Source organism: Dermochelys coriacea, chromosome 1 (genome assembly GCF_009764565.3).
Source record: "Dermochelys coriacea isolate rDerCor1 chromosome 1, rDerCor1.pri.v4, whole genome shotgun sequence".
Classification (NCBI taxonomy): domain Eukaryota; kingdom Metazoa; phylum Chordata; order Testudines; family Dermochelyidae; genus Dermochelys; species Dermochelys coriacea.
The window spans coordinates 216,438,948-216,463,213 of record NC_050068.2 but is presented as its reverse complement, the minus strand read 5'-3'; the positions used below and the strand labels follow the sequence as shown (position 1 = coordinate 216,463,213).

General features: G+C 47.8%; 2 protein-coding genes across 2 annotated transcripts in view; one reads left to right on the top strand and one right to left on the bottom strand.

The window, feature by feature from the left end:
* The window catches only part of LOC119860423 (scavenger receptor cysteine-rich type 1 protein M130-like), a 177,310-nt gene extending 176,150 nt beyond the window's left edge, over nucleotides 1–1,160 (bottom strand). Inside the window, exon 1 of the mRNA XM_043514105.1 lies at nucleotides 1,046–1,160. The gene's annotated coding sequence lies outside the window, so the exon portion shown is untranslated. The remainder of the gene's footprint in view (nucleotides 1–1,045) is intronic.
* LOC119860485 (scavenger receptor cysteine-rich type 1 protein M130-like) overlaps nucleotides 1–24,266 on the top strand; it is a 1,081,813-nt gene that overhangs the window by 279,994 nt on the left and 777,553 nt on the right. The gene's annotated exons all lie outside the window — the stretch shown is intronic.

Below are 24,266 nucleotides of genomic sequence, written 5' to 3'. Positions count from 1 at the left end.
GTATCAGAGATTTTGTAATTTGCTATTACTGGTTGGTCCAAAACATGAAAAGTAACAAAGCAGGCTGGTGGGGAGGAAGGGTGCTCTGGGCTACTCTAATTCCGGTCAAGCCAGGAGGATCCTCCCATTCCCTGGTCATGCTATGAGGGTGGGCCAGGGTTTATATAAATGACCCACCCTCTGTGCACCTCTCCCCTCCCTTGGCTGGGTGCCTGGGTCTGGATTTTAGCCTAAGGGTAACATTTTCAAAAGTGCCTCAGTGACTTAGGAGTTTATGTACCATTTTCAAAAATGACTCAGGACCAGATTTCAAAGGGCATTCAGCTGCCTGGAAATGCACAAAGGTGCCCAGTGGGATTTTCCAAAACTCCTGGGAGTTTGGTACCAGGCACATTTGAAAATCCCACTGGACACCTATCTGCAGCTTTAGACACCTAAATATCTTTAAAAATTTGGTACTAGGGCACTTAGGATCAATTGTCTCATTGAAAGTCAATGCAAGTTGGGCACCAAACTCTTGTTGACTTCTTTGGAAATCCCAATGGAAAATCATATACAAATTTTAAATGCATGTTAATGGTTATAGATAAACAGACACATTATTGAGAAACAGGCAAGGTTGCTAATTCAATTATTTTGTTTATTTTTTTCCCTGACAATGACAGTTTCCCAAATATTTCCCCCCCAAAATGGCAGCTGCCAACCGCAGCCACTAGGCCTTGTGGGGCAGGCAGCCCCATCACCACTAGTGCCCTAATGAGCAACTGCATCATAAAGAAACCTTCAGCCCTGCACAGTAAGAAAGATGTGGCACTGGAACAACTGGAAATGACAGAATGAAAATGTTTCACAGTCACACAGGGGGATCCTCAGTGGCCAGTAACATGAATAGTCATAATTACAGCTCAGTGGTAACTATAATAACAGGACATGATCTGGTTTTTGTTCATTTCTAATTCATGTCACAGGAACAGGACGCCTTCTGGGTTCAAGCCCTTTTGTCTCAGGGGATTTGCCTTTCAGGACTGAGCTGGCTGATTCTTACCTGAACAGGTCACTCCAGCATCCCCTCCATGCCCGCAGTCATTCTTACCCCATCCCTTGTTCCCACAGTGCCAGAGAGCAGATTCGGTATCATCACAGGCAACTTCATTGAGCCAAATTATTCCAGATCCTGCTCCAAATGGAGCCAAGCCAGGGGCACTGACAGCAGATCCACATCTCAACAGCTCACAAACAACCCCAGCATCTGCCATGTCCCAGGCATCATCACACACCGTCCCCCACTGATCCTGGTGTTTAACCTCCACTCTCCCGGCACAGGGGCTGCCTCCATCTGCCAACCTCAGCTCCTCAGCACCTTCAAAGACAGACACAGAGCAGGGTTAGAACAGCAGGGAGCCCCCTCCCCAGTATTATCACAGCAAAGTCTGCACCTGGCAACAGGGGCTCCATGCCCAGAGCCAGGAGAATGGGACATGCCCAGAGCTGCCTCATGGTGCCACCTTCCCACGTCTCAGGGCCTCCCACTCGGTGCTGTCATTGCTACAGTTCTCACCATTTTATCCCCACTCTGGCGATTTGGGTGTTTTTACCTGTCTCATGAGAACACAATGAAAGGCGCCAACTCACGGAGTTTCCCTTATTCTAAATGGCACCATCTCCTATTTATCACTGGGGCTGTGATAAATAAAGTGGGGGGATAGTTCCCTTTGATGGACACCCAGCCAGCCAGTTAGTTAGCTGTAAAATCCCTCTTGGGGGAAAGAAACTTTCCCTTTGTCTGTTGCTCTCCGGGAAAGATGGGAACAAAGGGCAGCGGGAATGCTGTGTAAAGCTTAAGCCAGGTATGATCATAAATCATCATATCATACCTAGAACTACTTATATGAACTCTAGATGTGTAAGTAGATCAGAAAGTTTAGCTAGACACAATCAGGATTATTTTGGTTTATTTTTAAGGCTTGTGGATCTCCTCTGTGCTAACCCCTAATGCTTTTGTTTGCTTGTAACCTTTAAGCTGAACCCCCCGAGAAAGCTGTTTTCGGTGCTTAATTTTTGTAATTGTTTCTTTTAAGATCTAGCAAAAAGTCTGAGTTCCAGATGTATTTTTCCCCTTTTTGTTTTTAATAAAATTTACCTTTTCTAAGAGCAGGATTGGATTTTTGGTGTTCTAAAAGATTTGTGCGTGTTGTTTGATTAACTGATAGAAAATAAAGGAAAGTAGCTGTGGCTTTCTCAGCTCTTTCTCGGAGTGTGGGGTTGAAGGGCTTGATGGTACCCGACAGGGAGGAATTCCCAAGTGTTCCCTCCCACTGTTTTCAGTGAGACTGAAACCCGCAGAGAACACTGCTGCCCCTGTGTGGCTCAGGGAGCTGTACAGGACCCAGGGACTGTGATGGGTAGCAGAGACCCTGTGAAAGGACGATGGAGAGAGTGAGGGCAGCAGGGCACTGGGGAGGGAAGGAGGCAGAGTTAAGGTGTGCAGAGGGATGGGGTGCCAGTGGTGTGTGGGTAGGAAAGAGGAGTGGGGGGCAGGATGTGGGTCAGGAGAAGACATGGGGAAGGGAATGTCTGGAGCAGAAGGGAGGGATATAGAAGGGAGAGGGTCTGTAATGGGGTAAAGGAGGAAGAAAGGGGAGGAGGGTCTAGAAAGTGGGATTGGAGGGAGGCAAGGGGGGTCAGGGACAAGAGCATGCAGTGGAGAGGGAGCAGGAGGGAAGAATGGTTAAGAGAAGAGGTCAACAAGGAGGAGTGGGGAGAGGAGTATGTCTGGAATGGGTGGCAGGAGAGAGAAATGAAGAGGGGAGGGGAGAGGAGTTGGGGGCAGGAGGCTTGACTGGGGAGGGGAGAGAAAGCGGAGTGGGGGTTGGAGGGAGGGATGGGGAGAGAAGGGGATCAGGAAAAGGGGGAAGGAGGGAGATAAGGTTGAGGAAGGGACATCTTGTACACGGGCAGGAGCAAGGGCAGGTTTGGAGAAGGTGATCAGGAGGGGAAGGGGGGATTGGAACGTGGCCAGGAAAGAGGAGATGTGATAGGAGGTGGTGGTATGGAGCAGGGAGTCAGGAAGGGGTGGAGGTGGGTCTGGAGTCAGGGGAAGAGGGGAGGGAGCATGGAGTGGGGGTGGAAAGGAGGGATAGGGAAAGGAGGGGATCTGGAAAAGGGGGAATGAAGAAGGAAGATTGTGGAAGGGGAATCTTATGCAGAGAGGGGAGGAGGGTCTGGAACAGGGTCAGGAGGGGGGGTAGGGAAAGGAGGGGGTATGGAGCAGGGGGTGGGAAGGAGCACAAGGGGCCTGGAGTAGGAGGGCAAAATGGAGGGAGGCATGGGGAGGGGAAGTGGGGATCTGGATCAGAAGGAAGGGGAGGGAAATGGGATCTGGAGTATGGGGGCAGGAGGGAGAGTTAGTGAGGGGAGAGAGGTTTGGAGCAGAAGGCAAGAGGGAAGGAAGGGGAGGGGACTCTAGAGTGGAGGGATGGCAGAGAAGTTGAGGCTCAGAAGAGGTCAGGGAATTGTTGCTGTTTGCAAATGGCTAAAGCAATCCTAGTAGTGTTTACAGTGACATTATAGTTGATGTCAATGGTTGATGTCAGTGTGAAGGTCTCCAGTATCTCTGTCTGTAACTCACACCTCAACAATAACAAAAGTTCTGTGTGTTAGTGTGAACCATGCTTCCTTAATTAGCTCAGTGGGTCTGTCAAGGTTCCTTCCCCACTCTGAACTCTAGGGTACAGATGTTGGGACCTGCATGAAAACCTCCTAAGATTACTTTTACCAGCTGAGGTTAAAATTTCCCCAAGGTACAAACTATTTGACCTTTTGCCCTTGGACTTTCACTGCCACCACCAAACGTCTAACCGGTATTATTATTAGGAAAGAGTCCATTTGGAAACGTCTCCCTCCCCACCAAAAAAAATCTTCCAAAATGTTACTCCCCCCTTTCGGGGGAAGGTTTAATAAAAATCCTCACCAGTTTGCATAGGTGAACACAGACCCAAACCCTTGGATCTTAAGAACAATGAAAAAAGCAATCAGGTTCTTAAAAGAAGAATTTTAATAGAAGAAAAAGTAAAAAAGAATCACCCCTGTAAAATCAGGATGGTAAATACCTTACAGGGTAATTAGATTCAAAACATAGAGAATCCCTTTAGGCAAAACCTTAAGTTACAAAAAGACACAAAAACAGGAATATCCATTCCATTCAGCACAGCTTATTTTCTCAGCCCCATTTAAAGAAATCAGAATCTAACACATATCTAGCTAGATTACTTACTAAATTCTAAGACTCCATTCCTGTTCTGTCCCCGGCAAAAGCATCACACAGACAGAGAGAGAGGCTTTGTTTCTCCCTCCCCCCAGCTTTTGAAAGTATCTTGTCTTCTCATTTGTCATTTTATTCAGGTGCCAGCGAGGTTATCCTAGCTTCTTAACTCTTTACAGGTGAAAGGGTTTTTCCTCTGGCCAGGAGAGATTTTAAAGGTGTTTACCCTTCCCTTTATGACAGGGTCTCAAGCTCTTTCCCAGCTAGCCCTTCTTCTGTCAGAGGAACTGAATCAGGAGGGAGAGCAAAGGCAGTGCTTGGCAATGGACGGCAGTTCCCGTCTCAGGGGTGAGGGGAGGGGTAAGCGCAGTCTCCAACTGAGCAGCCATGGGGAGTTGTGCAGTTTGGGTGCATTAAACGGTGACTTTTCAGTCTGCAATTCTCACCCTCACACAGGCAGAGGAGTAGAAGGGGGTTCTAAACTCCACAGACAGACTGAATAACATGACTAGATGGTTTTTATAACCTCATAATTTTTGTTTTGTGGCACTTGGCATTACAGCCTTGTGCTCCCCATCCCCAGGACAGGATGTGAAGACCCAGGACTGTCCTTGAGACTGGGAGCAAGTATGGGCATCATTACAATGACCATGAGCTATGGCTACATGAAGAGTTCTTCTGTGACCCCTGGAATGGACTGGCTGCAGCAGTGGGTGGCTGAGCCAGGGACACCATGTTTCTGGAGCCTTCATGGAGCTCAGAGAACAGTGCAGTTCATTGCATAACACCAGTACATGTCCAGACCATCCTGTTCCTTTAATGCCAAGCAAATATAAATTGCTCACTTTGTTGTACTCCAAAGGGAAGGTTATTCAGGTGTGGTTCATTTCAATCCAGTCCCAAAGGAAACCTCTTGGGCCTGTTCTGCACTAGGAAAAAAGGGGCTTTCTATCCAAGACCCATTTAGGGTGACCAGACAGCAAATGTGAAAAATTTGGACGGGGGTGTAGGGGTAATAGGAGCCTATATAAGAAAAAGGCCCCAAAATCGGGACTATTCCTATAAAATAGGGACATCTGGTCACCCTACAGCCATCAGCACCTTTCAGGATAACAGTCACATTAACATACTGTACCTATCATATGCTGGCTCCACTTCTGTGACCCAACTTGGAATAATGACCCCACCCAGCACTCTGAACCTTGGGGAAGTTCAGATCTGGGCCTGGGGGTGAACCTGAGGCTTTGGCCCATCCCTGATATTTTCTTATTTGTTTGCCTGAACCCCACATCATTTTACAAATTTGTTTTCCTGTACTGTTTAAACAGGTCAAGAATTGTGAAACACAATCTTCTGGCAAAGATTGACTGGCCTCTACTCAGGGCTCAAGGAGGAAGATTGGGGCATGGAGGGAAAAGTAGCTACATGGTGATATCCCCTGCCCTGTAAACTCCCCAGGGTCACTGTGTCTGCATCATGTGAAGCAAATTCAAATTCCCCATAGAAAATTAAATGTATTGAGGGGTCAATGCACAAAAATATATTCGAGCTGAACATGTGTTTGGCATCACTATATGACACTAACCCACAAATAACTGTGCAGTAATTTATTGCCCATCTCCTGCAATGTCAGTCTGATCACCCTCAGTGTCAGTTTCTTCCATAGGTGCTGGAACTAAGGGTGCGGGGGGGGGGGGTGCTGCAGCACCCCCTATCCATGCTTGCCAAGTAGGCTTAAAACAAGCCAATTTCTGGACTTGGCTTGCAATATTTTTGAGTTGCTTGTTGTTTGCCTTTGGGCTTTTCCAGCTCTTTAAGTGGCTTGTTGCTTCTTGTACTGGACTTCTTGCTTTAAGTGGCTTATTGAGTGTTGCTTGTTTGGGGCTTCCAAAGGATTGGCTTCTCCTTTTTTTTTTTTTTTTAATTTTGCACTGGAGAGCATTATTAGCTCCTGGTTGCACAATCCCTCTAACGGAAAGAAAGGATCTGGGAGAGACTGACCGTCCACCGGGCCAATGGGGAGAGGCCAATGCTCCAGGTCAGCCCGATTGACAGGGCACTACAGGCCAATGAAGGAAGGGATTCAGGGAACCAAGAGCCCGGGAGACAGGGGATCCTCCTGCTGCACCTCAAAGCTTGATTTCTGAACCATGGATCTTCTCTCTCTCTCTAGATCAGCTTGCTTTCTCTAACCTTGGTTGGTCTTGCAGCTAAACTGCCTCCTGCTCACAATAAAAGGCATGTCCATCTTTTCCTTTCTACTCTCCTTTTGTCTTTCTGTGACTTTTCCCCCCAGTGAGCCCTTTTTAAACCCTTGCTCTGTCACTTCTGTCTCTCTGTCCTGTTTGGGAATTTTCCACTTTCCAAATTCCAACCCCTTGTTTAGGGTGTGGAGAAAACTGGTTCTCCTCACTTCAACCAATCTCTTTAGCAATCTATTGTGTAATCTGATTTCTTTATTAAGGTTAATCACTCTCCATTGTTCTTAATCTAGTGGGTAAATGCTACAGGCCCTGAAAGTCCATTGTGTATTCCACATTTACATAGAGGCATTCACATGATACAGTTGTTTTCATAATGACAACTTCATAATATCAACCAGAATTCTTTAGTTGTACAGAAAATTTCCCCAAATTGTCACACTGGGAAAATACATTTAGTTTTCAGATAGTGAATTCCTACTTCCAGGATGCATATCCCCTTCTCACCTTGGCCATCTGGAATCCCTGGGACTTCGCTAAATCCAGGCCCCTCCTTGTAATCAAAATACATTTGAGGATCATCAGAAGGAGCTACCCTTGTAACAGCAAACACCACACTCAGCCCATATCACCCTGAGCGTCTCTTCAACGAAGATGGCCCTTATAACTAGAGCCGTTGCTCATGACATGTTTCAGGGAAAGTCAGAGTGACCATGGTAAGAAGGGCACTAGTTAGTGACATACAGTAAGACAGTAATTGTGCCACCATTATTTCCACATAAATAACTAGGGGTCAATCCTGTCCCTGCAGAATCCAACAGCAGCTCTTTTACGTGTTTCAGTGGGAGCGGGAGTGGGAGTTTGAATTTTCCTGTTACATTGGGGAGGGGGAACCTCCCCTCTTCAGGAATTAAAGCTCCTGCTGGGAGGTGACTGGCCTGATCCTTTGTGAGCTCCTGCTCTCCACTAGCCTCTCAGGCAGCCCAGGGTTCAGCTTGGCAGTTGTAACGTTATTGACTTGAACTGGGACCATATAGATCATTGTTGCAACCAAGGTCCTGTAGTGGCACCAAATCTTATATAAAGGGGGTCAAATGAGGTGCCTAAGACAAGGTTATGGTTTGCTGGTTATGATTATGCTATCTGTATATGTGTATCATTTTTATAGTTTAAGTTATGAATATTGGCTCTATACTGTCTGTATTTCAAACTTATGCTATGCTTCAGGGTGACACCCCAGACAAATTGGTTTCAGCTCTGCCTAGCTTGCTGGATGGCCCATTAAGGACCATCAGCTATACAATTGACCTACTGAGAGAAGGCAGACATATCTTGGGACTCAGCAAGGTATGCAGGGACCTGTCTATGGAGAGAACTCTGAGGTTTTTCTATGACATGTGATGGACAGTTTGTATTTGGAACAAAGAAAGAAAGACCACATGGCAAGAGAATATAAAAAGCTGCTGCAGCTCCTCCATCTTGTCTTCAATCCTGCTTCATACCTCTGGAGGGACTTGGCTACACTGAAGCTTTGAACCAAGGACTGAAAGACCCATCCCAGCTGTGGATGTTCTCCAGAGACTTGATTTGAACCTGCAGTTTATTCTATCACTGCTGCAAGTCTGAACCAAGAACTATGCCATTACTGTATGTAATTGATTCCATTTATCCAATTCTAACTCTCATCTATATTTCGTTCCTTTTATGAATAAACCTTTAGATTTTAGATTCTAAAGGATTGGCAACAGCGTGATTTGTGGGTAAGATCTGATATTGACCTGGGTCTGGGGCTTGGTCCTTTGGGATCGAGAGAACCTTTTTTCTTTTACTGGGGTATTGGTTTTCATAACCATTTGTCCCCATAACGAGTGGCACTGGTGGTGATACTGGGAAACTGGAGCGTCTAAGGGAATTGCTTGTGTGACTTGTGGTTAGCCAGTAGGGTAAAACCAAAGTCTTCTCTGTCTGTCTGGTTTGGTTTACCTTTGTGTGCATAGAAACCCCAGCCTTGGCTGTAACTGCCTTGCTTTAAGCAATTTGTCCTGAATTGGCCCTCTCAGTTATGTCCTGCCAGAACCTGCCTCATTACAGCAGTGCTTCAGCTTCTCAGCAGAACTGGCTCATCTGTTCATTGTGTCCTCCCTCCAGCCACAGGCTAAACTTCCAGTGGGCCAAAATTCATGGACTCACTTGAGAGCAGCTGGGGTAGAAATACTACCCCATTTACAATTAGAGATGGGCCCAGGCCAGGAAGTTCAGATCCAGAGTTCTGGTTCAGCTTGTTATAGTGACAGGTGCCAGCTGCATAACTGAGATCCAGAATCTGTAAATCCTTCCTTCTCCATAGTTCTGGTGGGTTTGGATCAGTGAGTTGGGCTGAGCCCATCTGTAATTAAAACACAGGACAATCTTCCTCTCTTTCTCAGGGGTGTAAGATGAGCCCTGCTGGGCACTGTTGCTTCCACTGAAAGAGACTGATCCATCTCCTCCTGCTGCTCACCTGGGGAGGTCACTGGGAGGCATTCCCAGGGATCTGTGTTCATGAGATGGTCACCTGTTCCCATCCTGAGATTCTGACATAAATCCTGTTCAATGGGATTAGACCTGACTGAGTAAAATGGTAATTGTGTGAGGGGAAATGGTTGCGATTGCAGAAAGTGTGATAGAAATTCTGTTCTCCAGATTTGGTCTTTTGGCCTGAGTCTGTCCCTCCCCTTTTACCTTGTTCTGATTCAGGATCATTTTCCCCCTCGCTGTCCCCAGTGTAATATTGCAGCTTCATCATTGAATCATCTGAGTAGGAGACTGGAGAAATGAGAACCAGAAATTCATCACAGTGAGAACAGTTGAACTCTGGGACTGGCAAAAACATTTGGATCCTGGAGCAGGATTTCCAGTCTTGGTCTATTCCTTCTTCTACACGAGATGGTGACTCTGAGCAGTGAGAGGGGACACAAATTTTCCAAGAGAAATCTCCATGTTATTGTGGTAAATGTGACTGAGGGGCTGCTACAATCTGACCTGAAAGATGCTGGGAATTCCCATACCCTGTGGGGTGAGTGGATGGCATGTCTCTGGCTGCTGGTCCAGGGAAGTTCCACAATGGTCCTGGCCTCCTCAACCACAGAGGGGGACTCCTCCTTCTTAAGGGTAAATACCCGCCTCCCCCATGAATCAGTTGATCAGCTCCCTGTGGTGTTTCCAGCTTAGGCCAAGACTGTGGTATTGGGTACTGTATCTTTTTGTTGTTCACTGTCCCAGATAGCGAGGGGGAGGGGCACTCCAGAAGCCCATAATCTCTAGCAGAGACAGTTTTGAATTGGTGACTTAATACAGAGGATCTTTTACGGGCACCTGAGGCTCAAAGTGACTGCTGAACACTACATCTGCCACGGAGTTAGGAACCTAAAATCCCTGAGAAGCCCAACTCGAACCAGGACACCCAGAGCTCCCAGGGATTCCAAGCCCAATGGATCCTCAGCAGGGATCCTGAAAGCTCTGGGGTTCCCAATTTCAGGCAGTCAACTGGCCGAAAGCTACAGATACTAGAAGCCTGGGCTCCTTAGCAGCCCACCGGACGAGCTGGCAAGAAACCAGAAAGGTTTGCGATGGATTCCAGCCCGGGGCGGGGGGTGGCGGTGGCGGTTTATTCAGAACCAGCCTTTATTTCAGTCACAGATTGTCAGAACCAAGGAATTTCCATAAGGCATTTTGGTTTCATCAAATTGGTATCTTCTAGTGAAAACCATCTAATCGAAAAATTCCCAATGAGCTCTAGTGCTGTTAACCCCAGCCAAACAAGTTCTGACCATGTATTATTTAAATCTGGGTCCCACAATAGATTTTCACCTGATTTTCAATCAGTTTTGGAGATTTGGGGCCAGATTCACTCCCTGAGTTGCACCAGCACATGCTGTTGTAAACTATGGTCTCCCTCCGCCCCCCAACTGGTGTTAAATCTTCTTGGAGCTGGGAAACAACATGGCAAAGAGCCTGCAACCCCTCCATACTGGAAGAATCAGAGCAGACTGAAACTGGGCAGGGGTGGCTTTGAGGGAATGAAACCAATGTGGCTGTGAGAGGTCCTGATACAGCACCTCTGCCATGCAGCTTGTGCTGGTCGGGCTTCTCTAGGCTCCAGCTAGGATTCAAAGCTTCTCTGCTCCAGCAGAAACCCTGGGGGAGGGAGGCAGGTCTCCTGCAGGATAAATCTTCCCACTGGCAAAGCTTCCAGTACCCTCCTGGGTAAAGGCATTGCACATTGCACCCGAACACATGCACACACACATCCCACCCTCTGTGGGAGGAAGCAGCTCAGGCCTTATTTGGGTCAAACCCTGCTCACCTCACACTTGCAAAACTTCTACTGGCTTCAGCGAGTAAATGGGGGAGTGACGAGTCAGGATTTGCTCCTTGGAGCTGTTGGATTTGGATCAAACAAACATTTCTGTTGGAGCCCAAATTATTGGCGTATTTATTTGGATTTAGAATACTAAAGTGATACCTAGCGAAGGCGCTAGGCTCCTGGATGGCATTGATAACACATTCAAATCCCAGCAGCATTAAGTGACCATTTCAACAGGAACCCAGCCAGCCAGACACCTACAGAAACTCCTTCCACCCCTTTCTCACTTTGAGAAGAGGATCCTGGGTCATCCCCAACTGCCCCATCACACAGGGCATGGGGGCGGGAACTTACTCCTATTAGCAAAGGATATAAAGAGTCTAGGCGATCTCCTAAACTGCTTAGTCCTACCCAAGTAAAAGGCTAAAGCTGTGTAATGATGCTTGTTCTGGTGGGACCCAGCTGAGAGTGCCAATTCAGGACAAATTGCTTAAAGCAGGGCAGTTACAGCCCAAGGCTGGGGTTTCTATGCACACCAAGGTAAACCAAACCAGCCAGACAGAGAAGACTTTGGTTTTACCCTACTGGCTAACCACAAGTCACACAAGCAATTCCCTTAGACACTCCAGTTTCCCAGTATCACCACCAGTGCCACTTGGGGACAGATGGTTATGAAAACCAATACCCCAGTAAAAGAAAAAAAGATTTTCTCTATCCCAAAGGACCAAGCCCCAGACCCAGGTCAATATAGAAATCAGATCTTAACCACAAATCATGCTGTTGCCAATCCTTTATAATCTAAAATCTAAAGGTTTATTCATAAAAGGAAAAAGATATAGATGAGAGCTAGAATTGGTTAAATGGAATCAATTACTTACAGTAATGGCATAGTTCTTGGTTCAGACTTGCAGCAGTGATAAAATAAACTGCAGGTTCAAATCAAGTCTCTGGAGTACATCCACAGCTGGGATGGATCTTTCAGTCCTTGGTTCAAAGCTTCAGTGTAGCCAAGTCCCTCCAGAGGTATGAAGCAGGATTGAAGACAAGATGGAGGAGCTGCAGCAGCTTTTTATATTCTCTTGCCATGTGGTCTTTCTTTCTTTGTTCCAAATACAAACTGTCCATCACATGTCATGGAAAAACCTCAGAGTTCTGTCCATAGGCATGTCCCTGCATGTCTTGCTGAGTCCCAAGGCGTGTCTGCCTTCTCTCAATGGGTCAATTGTATATCTAATGGTCCTAACGGGCCATCCAGCAGGCTAGGCAGAGCTGACACCAACTTGTCTGAAGCATAGCATAAATTTGAAATACAGACAGTATAGAGTCAATATTCATAACTTTAACTACAAAAATGATACACATATACAGATAGCATAATCATAACCAGCAAACCATAACCTTGTCTTAGGCACCTCATTTGACCCCCTTTATACAAGATTTGGTGTTACTACAGGACCTTGGTTGCAACCATGTTCTATTACGTCCCAGTTCAAGTCAATAATGTGACAGGCCTCTCTAACATCCAGGGTATGGAAGCAGGATTCCTGCTGAGAACTGAGAGATTTTGGAACAAATACTGGTAGATGGATCAGTTTGCTAAGATGGAAGTCCAAAGTAACCTTGGGCAGAAACCTGGGATGTGGACATAAATAGACCTTATCATGAAAAAAATGTGGTACAGAGTGGATCCACCATCAAAGACCCCCTGCTCTATGGGCTGATGTGTTGATAACTACGGAGGCCATTTTCACAGACAAATGAGGAAGGAATCGGGTAGCCATTGATTCACATGGGGGCCTCATCAGGTGGTCGAGAACAGATTGAGGTCCAAGAAGGAATGGGGTGTTTAATGTGGGGAAAGAGATTAGTCAGACCCCTTAGTAAATCTGGACCATACAGGTGAGCAAAAATGGAAACATCTCTTGACCGGGGGATGAAAGACTGATGTGGCAGCCAGGTGTACCTTGATGGAACTGATGGATAACCCGGATGTGTTCAAATCCAGCAAGTAAATAAGGATGAGGGAAAGGGGAACCAACTCAGGCTGAAGATAACAATGACCGCACCAGTGGGTGAAACTCTTCCACTTCTGCAGGTAAGTCGGGGGGTTGATGTTTTTCTGCTGAGCAATAACACCTGCTCTATACCAATGGAGCAGGAGTGTACTCCTGAGAACCATCCAGGAACCAGACTCTGAGATGTAGAACTGCCAGGTTTGGGTGAAGTGCATGACTTGCATCCTGAGACAGGAGATAGGGAATGTCTGGGAGCTTGATCTGCTGTTGGACACAGCTGAAGCAGGTAAGGGTACTGTGATGGATTGCCCCCCTCCCCATACACTGCAAGGTGCCACCTCATGTACTGGAGTCCCACTGAGCCTGCCCGTTCCAGCAGCCTGGGCTCCCTCACCTTGTCCTGCTGTGCCAGGCCCTCAAGCCTCCTCTAGAACACACAAAGGTAGGGACACACCCAGCTGCAGAAAGATACAGACACTGAAATCAGCTCTGCATGGGAAGACTCAGCTAGTGGATTGCCCGATACTCAAGTGCGTATCTCCCCCACCCCCAGGGTGCAAACCCAAAATTACACCGTCTTGCACTGCACAGAAAACTGTACAGCATAAGCTCTTCACTCCCTCCCTCAATGTGGAGGAAGATATGCACAGATTTTGCCCCCCAGAACAAAACAAGTTTATTAATTACAAAAGGTAAATGTTAAGCGATTATAAGGGTAAGCAAACAGATCAAAGCAGATTACTGACGAAATAAAACAAACACGCAAACTAAGCTCAATACACTAAAGAAACTGGTTACAAGTCATAATTTCTCATCTTAAATGTTGTTTTAAGCATTTCTTTCACAGGCAAGACACCTTTTCCAGCCCGGGCTCAGCTCTCCCCCCGAGTCTTTTTTTCTTAGATGTTCTCAGCAATCATCCTGGTCAGGGATGAACCAAGATTAACTCACTTCCCTGCCTTAAATAGGATTTACATATGGTGGGAATCTTTTGTTTCCCAGTTTGGTCCCTACCCCCTATTAATGGAAAAATACTAGTAGGCCAAGATGGGGTCCAGTACCAAGTGACACTATCACATGACCCTCAGTGACAAAACAGCATCCCAGGAAGCTTCTCAGGAAGGTGGGAGATTAGCATCTTCCGTGTTCCTATTGTTTTCCCTAATGGCCTATTGATTAACCAGACAGCCTGATTGCATTTTGTCTGGTGAGCGTTCCTCAGGTGCAAACACTTTTGTAATGATACATAGTCCATAGTCCTAGCTTCAGATACAGAAAAGATATATGCATGCAAATAGGATAATCATATTCAGTAAATCATAATCTTTCCAATGATATCTTACATGACCAATCTTGCATAGAACACATCTTATTTATGCCATATTCATATCATAACAATATCTCTATGAATAATATATGGCGTAGGGTCACAGGTACCAAGCTTGTCTTGGCCAGGTAGGTACCATGAGAATAACTCTGGCCTTGTCCTGCCTGATCCTGTTCATCACCCTTAGAATTAATGACATTGGGGGAAAGGCATAGAACAGATTCCTCTTCCACAGTAGCAGGAAAGCAATCCCCAAGCAACAGTGTCCTCTCTGCCCTCTTGAACAGAAGAGAGGACACTTCCTGTTCTTGGAGGTGGAGAAAAGATTAATCTCTGGCCATCCCCATCTCTGGAATAGGTCCTGGAGGATATGAGTATCCAGCTCGCATTTGTAGTCATGGGAGAAGTGTCTGCTGAGGGCACCAGCAGTGGTATTCCAGATGCCTGGAAGGTAGGCTGCTGAAATCTGGATGTGGTTGACTATGCACCAGTTTCAGAGCTTTATAGCTTCGGAGCACAAGGAGGGGGATCTTGCGCCTCCCTTCTTGTACATCATTATCCTGATCACTCTGCCCCAATCAAGGGCAGGAAATGGAGACAAATGTTTTTGACCACCTTGAGCTCCAACAGGTTGATGTGGAGACTGGACTCATAGGCTGTCTATCCACCCTGAACTGTGAGGGCGCCAAACTAGGCTCCCGACCCTGACAGGGATGCAGCAGCTGTTATAGTCAATGATGGGTTTGGGTGGCAGAAAGGGATGCCTACACAAGTGGAGTCACTCCTTCTACCAATCCAGGGAGTTCTTTATATGGAAGTGGATGGCCACTTGCCTTCCCAAGGCATTTTTGGTCAGAGAGTTCTCAAACAACCTTGGAAATAGCAGATGTGTAACCTTGCATGATTGGTCACAAAGGCGCACTCTGCCACGTGGCCTAGGAGTGGAAGACAGTTCCTAATTGACGTCCAAGGGCTTCCCTGAGTTGTTCTTACCAGACCTGACAGAATCACAAATCTGTCTAAACGGAGGTATGCTCGGCTTTCATTGAGTCCAAGTATGCCCCTATGAACTGAATTCTGTGCACTGGTACTAACATGGATTTCTTTATGTTTAGCTGTAGGCCCAAGTCTTGGAATACTGCAAGGGCATTCTGAGTGGATGACAACACTGCCTCAAAAGAGTAGCCTTTGAGAAGCCAATCATTAATGTATGGGAAGATGAGAATCGCTTCCTGTCCATGGTAAGACACCACTTCCACTAGAACCTTCAAGAACACCCTTGGAGCCTTGAAGACTAAAGGGAAGCATTCTGTACTGGAAATTATATTGGCCCTCAGTGAATCAGGTATTTCCTGTGTGTGATGGGTGAATGGCTATGTAGAAGTAGACATCTTGTAGATCGAGGGATGAAAACCAATCCCTTTCTTCTAAAGCAGGAATTATAGTTGTGAAAATCACCATCCTGAACTTCTGGGGCTTCAGAGACTTGTTCAGCTGTCTTAGATCTAAGATCGACCTCCAACCTCTATCCTTTTTCGGTACTAGGAAGTATAATACCTTGCCCTGTAAGGGAAAGGAACCATCTATATCGCTCCTAGCCAGAGGAGAGAGACCACTTGCCTTAGTAGAAGCTCGTGAGAGAGGGACGGGGAAGAGGAATGGGGAAGTGTGGTGGAAGGGAGGGAGTATGTCAAAAACTAAATGATGTAGCCCAAAGTTATGACCTCCAAGACCCATTGGTCCATGGTGATCTGCTCACAATCCTGATGGAAATGGACAAGGTGATCCCCAAAGTAAGGGAGATAGGCTAAAGGGTTCAATTGTAAAATCAGAGGAGCATGAGGACTTGAACACTTGATCAATCATCAAAACTGTTATTTAGATTATGTCTGGATGTCTCAGAGGGAAGATGGGTGGCCCTCCTCCTCTAAAACCTGTCTCTCTTTCTGAAGGGTTCTGCAGGTCCCTGGTACTCCGAGAACTGAGCAGGGCTTGATCTCTGAGCAGTCTGTGACCTCCTGAAATGCTTCTTGCTTATAGATGTATACATGCCCCAAGGAACATAAGATGGCCCTGGAGTCCTTAAGCATGTGCAGGGAGTCATTCTGGAGCCAGGATGCCCTGTGCATAACTACTGTTGTGGAGATGGACCTGGCAGCAGTATCGGCAGCATCTAAGGATGCCTGAAGAGCCATTCTGGCCAACAGCTGACCCTCAGCAACAATTGATTGGAATTGTTCCCTGTTGTGGCAGGTGTTTACTAAAGGCCAGGAGTTTGCTATAATTAGTAAAGTTATATTTAGCCATGACCAGCTGATAATTTACAGTCAGAACTGCAAGCTTGTGGATGAGTAAGACTTTCGTCCAAGGAGGTCCAATCATTTTGGTGCTTGTCATACAGTGTAGCTCTGGAATAGTGCTGTCTACCCTGCTCATTCACAGCATCCATCATGAGGGAGTGAGGTGGGGGATGGGAAAACAAAAGGTCACAGTCCTTAGCAGGCTCATACTACTACTTGTCTGCCCATTTACACTTCGTGGAATAGTGTCTGCCATACCAACTTAGGTGGATCCAGGAGGGAGCTGTAGAGTGTCCGCTACCCTTCTAATGAGGTTCTGGAACTGTCTGAAGTCGTTGGTGATGGAAGGAGGGGCAGGCATAAGCACCTTATCTGGCAATATGAAATAGGAGTTTCAGGGGCAACTTCCTCATCTACCCTAGCTTCCAACTCCTCAAATGTCTTTGCCTGTCTTGAAAGGGTGAAGGGAGGATGCAGACCTCCGGTCTCCCTCCAGGATGGTACCAGTGGTTTATTGAACTGTTACCTATAGGCAACCCAATGGTTCCAAGATTGCCTTTGTGGGGGGTCCATAAGGGAGAGGGAGATGGCATATAGGGCTGGTTCCACCATGCTTGATGCACTGCAACATCCTCCCTGAGTGAAAGCAGATTTCTGGAGGGGTTATAGGAGAACCCCTAACAGAAACCAAGGAGACAAACTGGGAGTCTTCTTCTTCCACGTTCTCCCATGGGGGAGCAGTCAATGGAAGAAACAGAAAGAAACAACATTTGTAGCCTGGGAAATTAGGCATACCCTACCAGAAGAAGACAAATCTCACGGGAGAAAAGAGAGGGGAAAAAGCAATCCTCTTATGTTAACTATACTAAAGCTAATATCAATGCTAAACTAAACTAACTTTAATATAAGTGAAGAGAAAGACTGAGTATGCTCAAGATAGAAACACTAGTGCACTGCCTTAGGCCAAGGTGGTAGAGACGGAACTCCGGATGGTTCACCCCACGCTCTCCTATATAGCCTCGGTGTCTGCCATGAGGAAGCAAAGGACACGTGCGTGGGTTGAAAGGGCACTGCTAGCTAGAAATCTCTGATCAAGGCCTCGAGAGGTATATGTGCACCTGTAGTGGAGCACCCATATGGACATTACTTGAAAAACTATCAGGTAGCTTCCAGTGCATAGAGGGCAAGTGGGAAGTGAGTAGGAAGATATGCCAGGAGGTACAGAAGCAGGACATTGTGGGAATGGCATTGGAGGACTATCTAAAAATGAGGCCAGATGCCTGCATTTTTGCTGTCTCCACACTGCAAAGTGGGCAGGTAAGGGTGTAGGTCAAGTATTAACATATGCTTGGCCCCATGCTACCAGCCAAACACACCATCATGGATTCAGGGCCCTTGTAGCAAGGGGGCATGGCCTCCCTCTGAGACTGATGGAGAGGAACAACTGTCCACCTCCTGGAAGCAGAGGGGCAGGACAGAAAGTATAAAAGGTGGGCCCAGCATCTCAGTTGGAGCTGCTGAGGGAGACATATGCCTCCTACCCGCTGCTAAAGCGGGAACCTGAAGAGGACATCTATAGTGCTAAGGACTCGCCAGGATCACCAAAGCTGCCAGACGACCTGGACACTGAGGAGCTACTGGGAATGCCGCTGGTGGTGTACCCTGGGGAGATGGAGAAAAACCCCAACATACAGGTACCCAGCAAGGAGAGTATAGGAAGTAGCCCAGGGACACCAGACTATAGTCTGGTTGTGTTGTTGCCTGAATCCAAGTCAGCGTGTTTCGGCTGGAATCCTGGTGATCCAGTGGCAGAATACTCCACCACTATTAGGGCCCTGGGCTGGGACACAGTGGAGTAGGATGGGCCGAGTCCCCCCTACCTTCTGCTGCCAACACCACCTCTGGGATGGCAGCCTCCACCCACCTTTGGTCAGGAGGCCTGTGTTTGTCTGCGGTATGCCAGACCTAGAACGTTAGACTGTTTGTTGCTCCGCCCTGCCTGTGGGCCTGAGCCCCTAAATTGTTTGGTGCTCCACCCTGGCTGAGGGCCTGAACCTCTAGATTTGCTGCTCTGCCCTGCCTGAGGCAGAGTGCTGGATTACTTGCCTCTTGGCCCTGCCTAGAGGGCCAGGGCCTTAGAGACCGCTAATTGTCCAATAATCCTTGCCTTCCTAGGGATCCAAGAGTGATGGGGCATGGCCTCCTTCTGTGGCTGACGGGGAGGGACGACCACGTAGAATGCAGGCGGTGCTCGCCCCTTGAGACAGAGGGGGACTGTACTTGTTCATAACCCGCCACCAAGCTGAATGTTACCCCTGGAACTGGATCAGCTGATGAAATGGTGAACTGAGAGCCAGCAGCAGCAATAGGCCACTCAGCTCTAAGAACAACAACAGCTGCTCCAGGAACTTGAGAGCCCAGCAGCAGCAGCTGATCTGGCAGCTGGAGGCCCAGCAGCTGGAGTACCAGCAGCAGCATTTCCAGCAACTGTCTGCCCTTCTGTCTAGCCCCTCCAGCCCGTCTCCCAGAGGAGCGACTACTTCTGTACCCCCGTGTTGTCAGTACACCTCTCAAAAATGGGACCAGAAGATGACCCAGAGACCTTTCTAATCATCTTTGAGAGGGTCATCTGGGCTGACAGATGGGCCCTGAACCAATGGGCCACACTCTTGACCCCCTACCTAATGGGGGAAGCCCACGCCATATATCGTAACCTCCCCAATGATGAGACCCACGACAACAGGGCGGTAAGGATGGCTATCCTGGACAACCTAGACATCACCCACAAAACCTTTTGGTGCCAGTTTTGGGGAAAGACCTATCCACTCTTAGGAACTTAAGGACATCTGTTGGTGGTAGCTCCAACCCAAGTGACACTCCACAACCAAAGTAGCCGAGCAGGTGGTTGTTGAATAGTTTGTGCATATCCTCTCACCCCGAGGTAGTGCCTGGGTCCTGCGACATCCACCCACCGCCCTAAAGGTGCCAGTTGGCCTCATGGAGGACTTCCTGGTCACAGAGGCTCCTGTGATCCCTGTGTAAACCCTTTGAAGTTTAGAGAGCGTGGCCCCTTTAAATCTTTTTCCTAGCGGGGAGGGGGAGCAGCGAGAGAAAAGAGGGAAACTTGCAGGTGTGGCTCTGGAGCTCTGGGGAGAGAGGGGCTGCAGGCTGGAGGCCTTAGACAAAAGGAAAGCAGCAGAGAACCTGCCTGAAGCCTGAGAGGGACAGGGCGGCTGATCGGGGACACCTCAGGACAGGAGCCAGGAGGATCACTATGCCAGGGAGGAATCGCTCCAGAAGGACAGGCTGGAGCTGGACCCAGTATCACTGCTGCCCAGAACTGCATGGGGCTGTGAATACCAGGGCTTGTGACTCTGCACTGGGAATAAGGAGGGAGGCTGCTAGCTAGTTAAGTGGGGAGGTGGTCGCTCTATGGCTTTGCAAAGAGCGGCAGAAGAGGGCACCGGAGGGGTTTGTTGGGGAAAGTTCACTGGTGCTGAAGACAACCGGGAGCACCCAAGACTCACCACTGAACTGGAACTTTGCTCAGGACTTCCAAACTGTGTGCAGGCACATTGCTCAGTGACTGCCCTTTCAGACTGTGCTACCACTGGGCCTAGGGGGCCTTGGTTTGAATGCAACCCTGTTGTACTGCTCCCCCTATACTTCCCCTTGTTGTTTTTCTCCCCTCATCCCTCTGTAAATAAATATCTCCCATTGTTATATCCATTATACTTTTCCGGTGGGTGGGTGTGTTCACTCTGGCGGCTTTGGAACAGATGCTCCTGGGGTGGAAGGGATTTTTCCTTCTGCATTCTTGCGCGCACCGTTTCTTGGCCAGAGTGGCCTACAGAGAAGACTCCATCTTGGCTACAAGGGTGCTAAAGTTACACCTGGAACTGCAGTGGCAGGTCAAAGCCCCCCAACTCCCACCTCAGAAAGACCCTCCAGTCCTAAGATAGCAGCCCACTGGGACTTGAACCATGACAAGGGCCATCACAATGGTCCCCTGCCACAACCCATCTCAAAGTCCCATGGGATGCTTGCAAGCCACAGCAGAGGGGGGAAGCCAAGGCCCAGACTGTCCCTGCCAAGATTGGGCCCTGTTTCACTTGCGGCAGCTTTGGGCACCTCCAGCAACAGTGCCAAACCTTGGACTGCTCCTTTGAGCAAGTTTACACAGGGAAGACCCATACCTGCTGGTGCCCCACTGCCAAGGTGATGATTCCTGTGGATCTTGTCAGGACAGGTACACACCCTGGCTGTGGAGAGACTTTAGTGTGTCAGGGGCTTGCCCTGGCAAGTGAGCTGGCCAGATTTGGCTCCTCTGTATTCATGGGGATGTGAAGGTGTATCCGAGTACTCGAGTGTCATTAACTGTGGATGGAGTGACCTGGGTATTAATAGTAGGGGTCGCCCTGAAGCTGCCTTACCCCGTCATCCTCGGACTTGACTGGATGGAGTTCACCAGGATTCTGCACACCACAAGCCTTTGGGACCTGCCAGAGCAGATAGCCCTTGAGGGAGACCCCCTTGAGGGCAGGCTGAGGTGTGCAGGGAGGCTCACCCAGGCGACCCACCAGCCCCACATGGGGGTCTCAGCACTCCAACCCAGTCAGACGACCGGGAAGCCCCCCGAACATGGAGGTTGACTTCAGCCGGAACCAAAGGGAGGACTCCACCCTCAGCTGGGCTTATAAGCAACTGGCCTACATTGCCAGGACGGCAATGAACCTATAGCACACAGCACAGTGGCCACGATTTGAGCTCACAGGGAAGCGCCTACAAGGGTTTCCCAGGATCCTCAGACCTGCAAGCCCTGGTCCCAGCTAGTCATGCCACCAGTGTCACTGGCAGACAGTACATAGGATGACTTATGATGTGCCCACTGTCAGCCATTTGGGTCAGGTGAAGACCCTGGCTTGGGTCTTGGCCTGGTTCCTATAGCGAGGCGAACACCAAGATGTCAAAGATTACTGTACTTCCTACCTGGAGTGCCAACTGCCAGTACCTCCAGGGGTACCAAAAGCTCCCCTGGTCTCGTTTCCGGTGGTGGGAACACCCTTTGAGAGGGTCTTGATGGACCTGGTGGGTCCTCTCGCTAAAAGCACTGCTGGCTACCACTACAACCTGGTAGTGGTGGATTAGGCCACCCACTTTCCCCCTATGGAACGCCACCACATGAAGCGTCGTGGCGGAACTCCTGAAGATCTTTGCTTAGGTGGGCTTACCCTGGGAGATTGTGAGGCACCAGGGGACAAACTTCACCTCCTGGCTGCTCCGTGAAGTTTGCTGCCTCCTAGGGATCAAGAAGCTGCAGACATCAGTCTGTCACCCCCAGATGGACAGACTGGTCGAGCGCTTCAATTGGATCCTCAAGGAGATGCTCTGAAAGTTCCACCTAAAGTTCCACCTTGCACTCTTGGGACTAACTGATCCTCCCCCTCTAATGCTCGCCATGAGAGAGGCACTGCAAGCCTCCACCTAGTTCTCGCTATCTGAGCTACTGTATGGGCGTCAACCACAGGGTGTGCTCGACCTAATATGGGAGACCTGGGAACAGGCACCGACCCAGACCCAGGGCTCCTACAGTATGTCATGCAACTGCAACAACACTTAACCCGGGCCGGGGACCGAGTGAGGAAGAATTTGCAGGCCACCCAGGGGGCCTAGGCCAGTATTTACAACCGGGAAGCGCACTTGGACCTTTGAACTAGGGTATCAGGGCCACGTACTGGACCCCTCCGAGGAGGCCAAGCTTCTAGCCCAATCGCAGGGCTCATATGAGGTAATCCCCCAAGCAGGCCCCGTTATCTATGAGGTCCATCAGCTGGATCAGCGAAAAGAGTGCCAAATTTATCATGTGGCCCTCCTGAAATCATGGTGCAAGCGAGAGGGGCTGCTGATCACCCTGTAATGCCTCCCCCCCCCGAACAGGAGTTGGGATCCCTGGTCCCTGCAGCTGCTGAGCCCGAGGCGCCCCTGTTTGGGAACACCCTCACCGAGGAATAAATCTGGGCCTAAAAGCCACTCATACTCCACTAATGGTTTTTCAGCTATTCATGTGCTGTTCTGAACTAGCCTAATCTAACAATTTATAAAACTTAAGTTCCTTCATGGAGCTGGGTATGAGTGGGGTAGAGCAGTTTGAGATTATTTTTTAAATCTTTTTCATTATTCAACCAATTCTACTATGAAGCCTGCACTCTGGAGAAATTAAGGTCACATGAGGTCACCAGTTTTATTGAATCAAATATATCCAAGAGAATTGTCAAAACGGAGTGAATTCATAACAAGAGCTGACCACTGAGAGCCACATCCAGCTGCATGGGGGATGGTTGTCTTCTTGTGTGTATTGCCGGTGGAGTGCAGAGCAACACCTATGTTCCAGAATACAGTTAGAGTTGCCTGAACATTTCCATTTTAAAGAGATCCTTTCCACCTCTTCATAACTTTTTATCTTTAAGGCTGAAATTTTCTAACCTAGACTCTCCTTAAGGTGATTAAAGAACAAAATCAGTCAAAACAGGCCAAACACAAAGAAAAAGAAAAAAATACAATTTTACCATTGTTTAGAAAAAAATAACAAAACCTTAAATTGAACAGCAATAGCATCTCTGGGGTTTGGTGTAGAAACTAGAAATTTGTTAGAATGGTTGCAGATATGCTTTTAGCACAGAAAATCTTTTAGAGAATTGGTCTAGTGCTAAGAATTTAAAAAATGGACTTTGCTAATGACCTATTAATACAGTAATACAAATAATTACAGGTAATTTTAGTGTTCAGACGCCCCCATCAGGATCCCACTGTATATTGAGGACTGTACAGACATATATGTTAAAAGATATCCCCTGACCTGCAAGCTCTTACAGTCTAAAAATATATATGAGTGAGAGAGAGCACACACTCCCCAAGAGCCAAATTACCGGGTTTTCATAGTTCTATTTACAACTGTATGTTTTTATGAGTTCACATTTGATCTTCAGCAGCTGTTACCTCTTATAAGGATGTTTATGTAAGAGATGGAACTAATAGCAGGGAGGAAGGAGCAACATTGCTTGAGGGGAAATGAGTGGTGGGAAAGAAACCACTTTCTTCCTCGCTCAGGCGTTGAGGGAGTTTGAGACTTTTATAGACGACGTACTGTGGTTTCTGCAGTTCAGTCTGAGTTTTATAAGGATTAATCTCTGTATCTCAAATGAGAGAATGTTGGGACCCTTTTTTTAAACACACACCTGAGACAAATCTCTCTGGATCAGAGTGTGTGTGCATGCTTTCCTGTATGCACCAGTCTGTTTCAAAAGCTTCCTCTGCTAGTCAGAAATGTACTAACTCCTGCAAGAGCCAAGCATGTCAGGGGAGAGCTGATTAAATATTTTTCTAATGAGAAATTATTCATCACAATTGCTGTTTTGAAGACTACAAATGCCAAAGAAATTTCCTTTTTGTGAAAAAAAATCAATTAGAATTTTTAATTATTTTCAAATATTTGATTTTTTTTAATTCACATTTTAATTTTTTTTTGGTCTCCCTGTTCCTTCTGATTTGGTGACTGAACTTTGTCCCATGCTGCCTGCTGGTGTTTCTTGATCAGTGAGTGTGCCCCCACATACTGGGAGAGTGTGGGGTCAGCTAAGCTGACCTGCAGGTCACACAGGGTGAACTGCTGCTGCTCTGGCTATGATGAGAATTGGAGCTTGGCCAACACACAGTAAATGACTGACCATCTGCTTGTGGGGTTCCCTATAGGGCAGCTGAGCCACACTCCCTCCAATCTTTGGAGCAAAGGAAAAGTTTGGGGGGTGGTGATTGTCTCA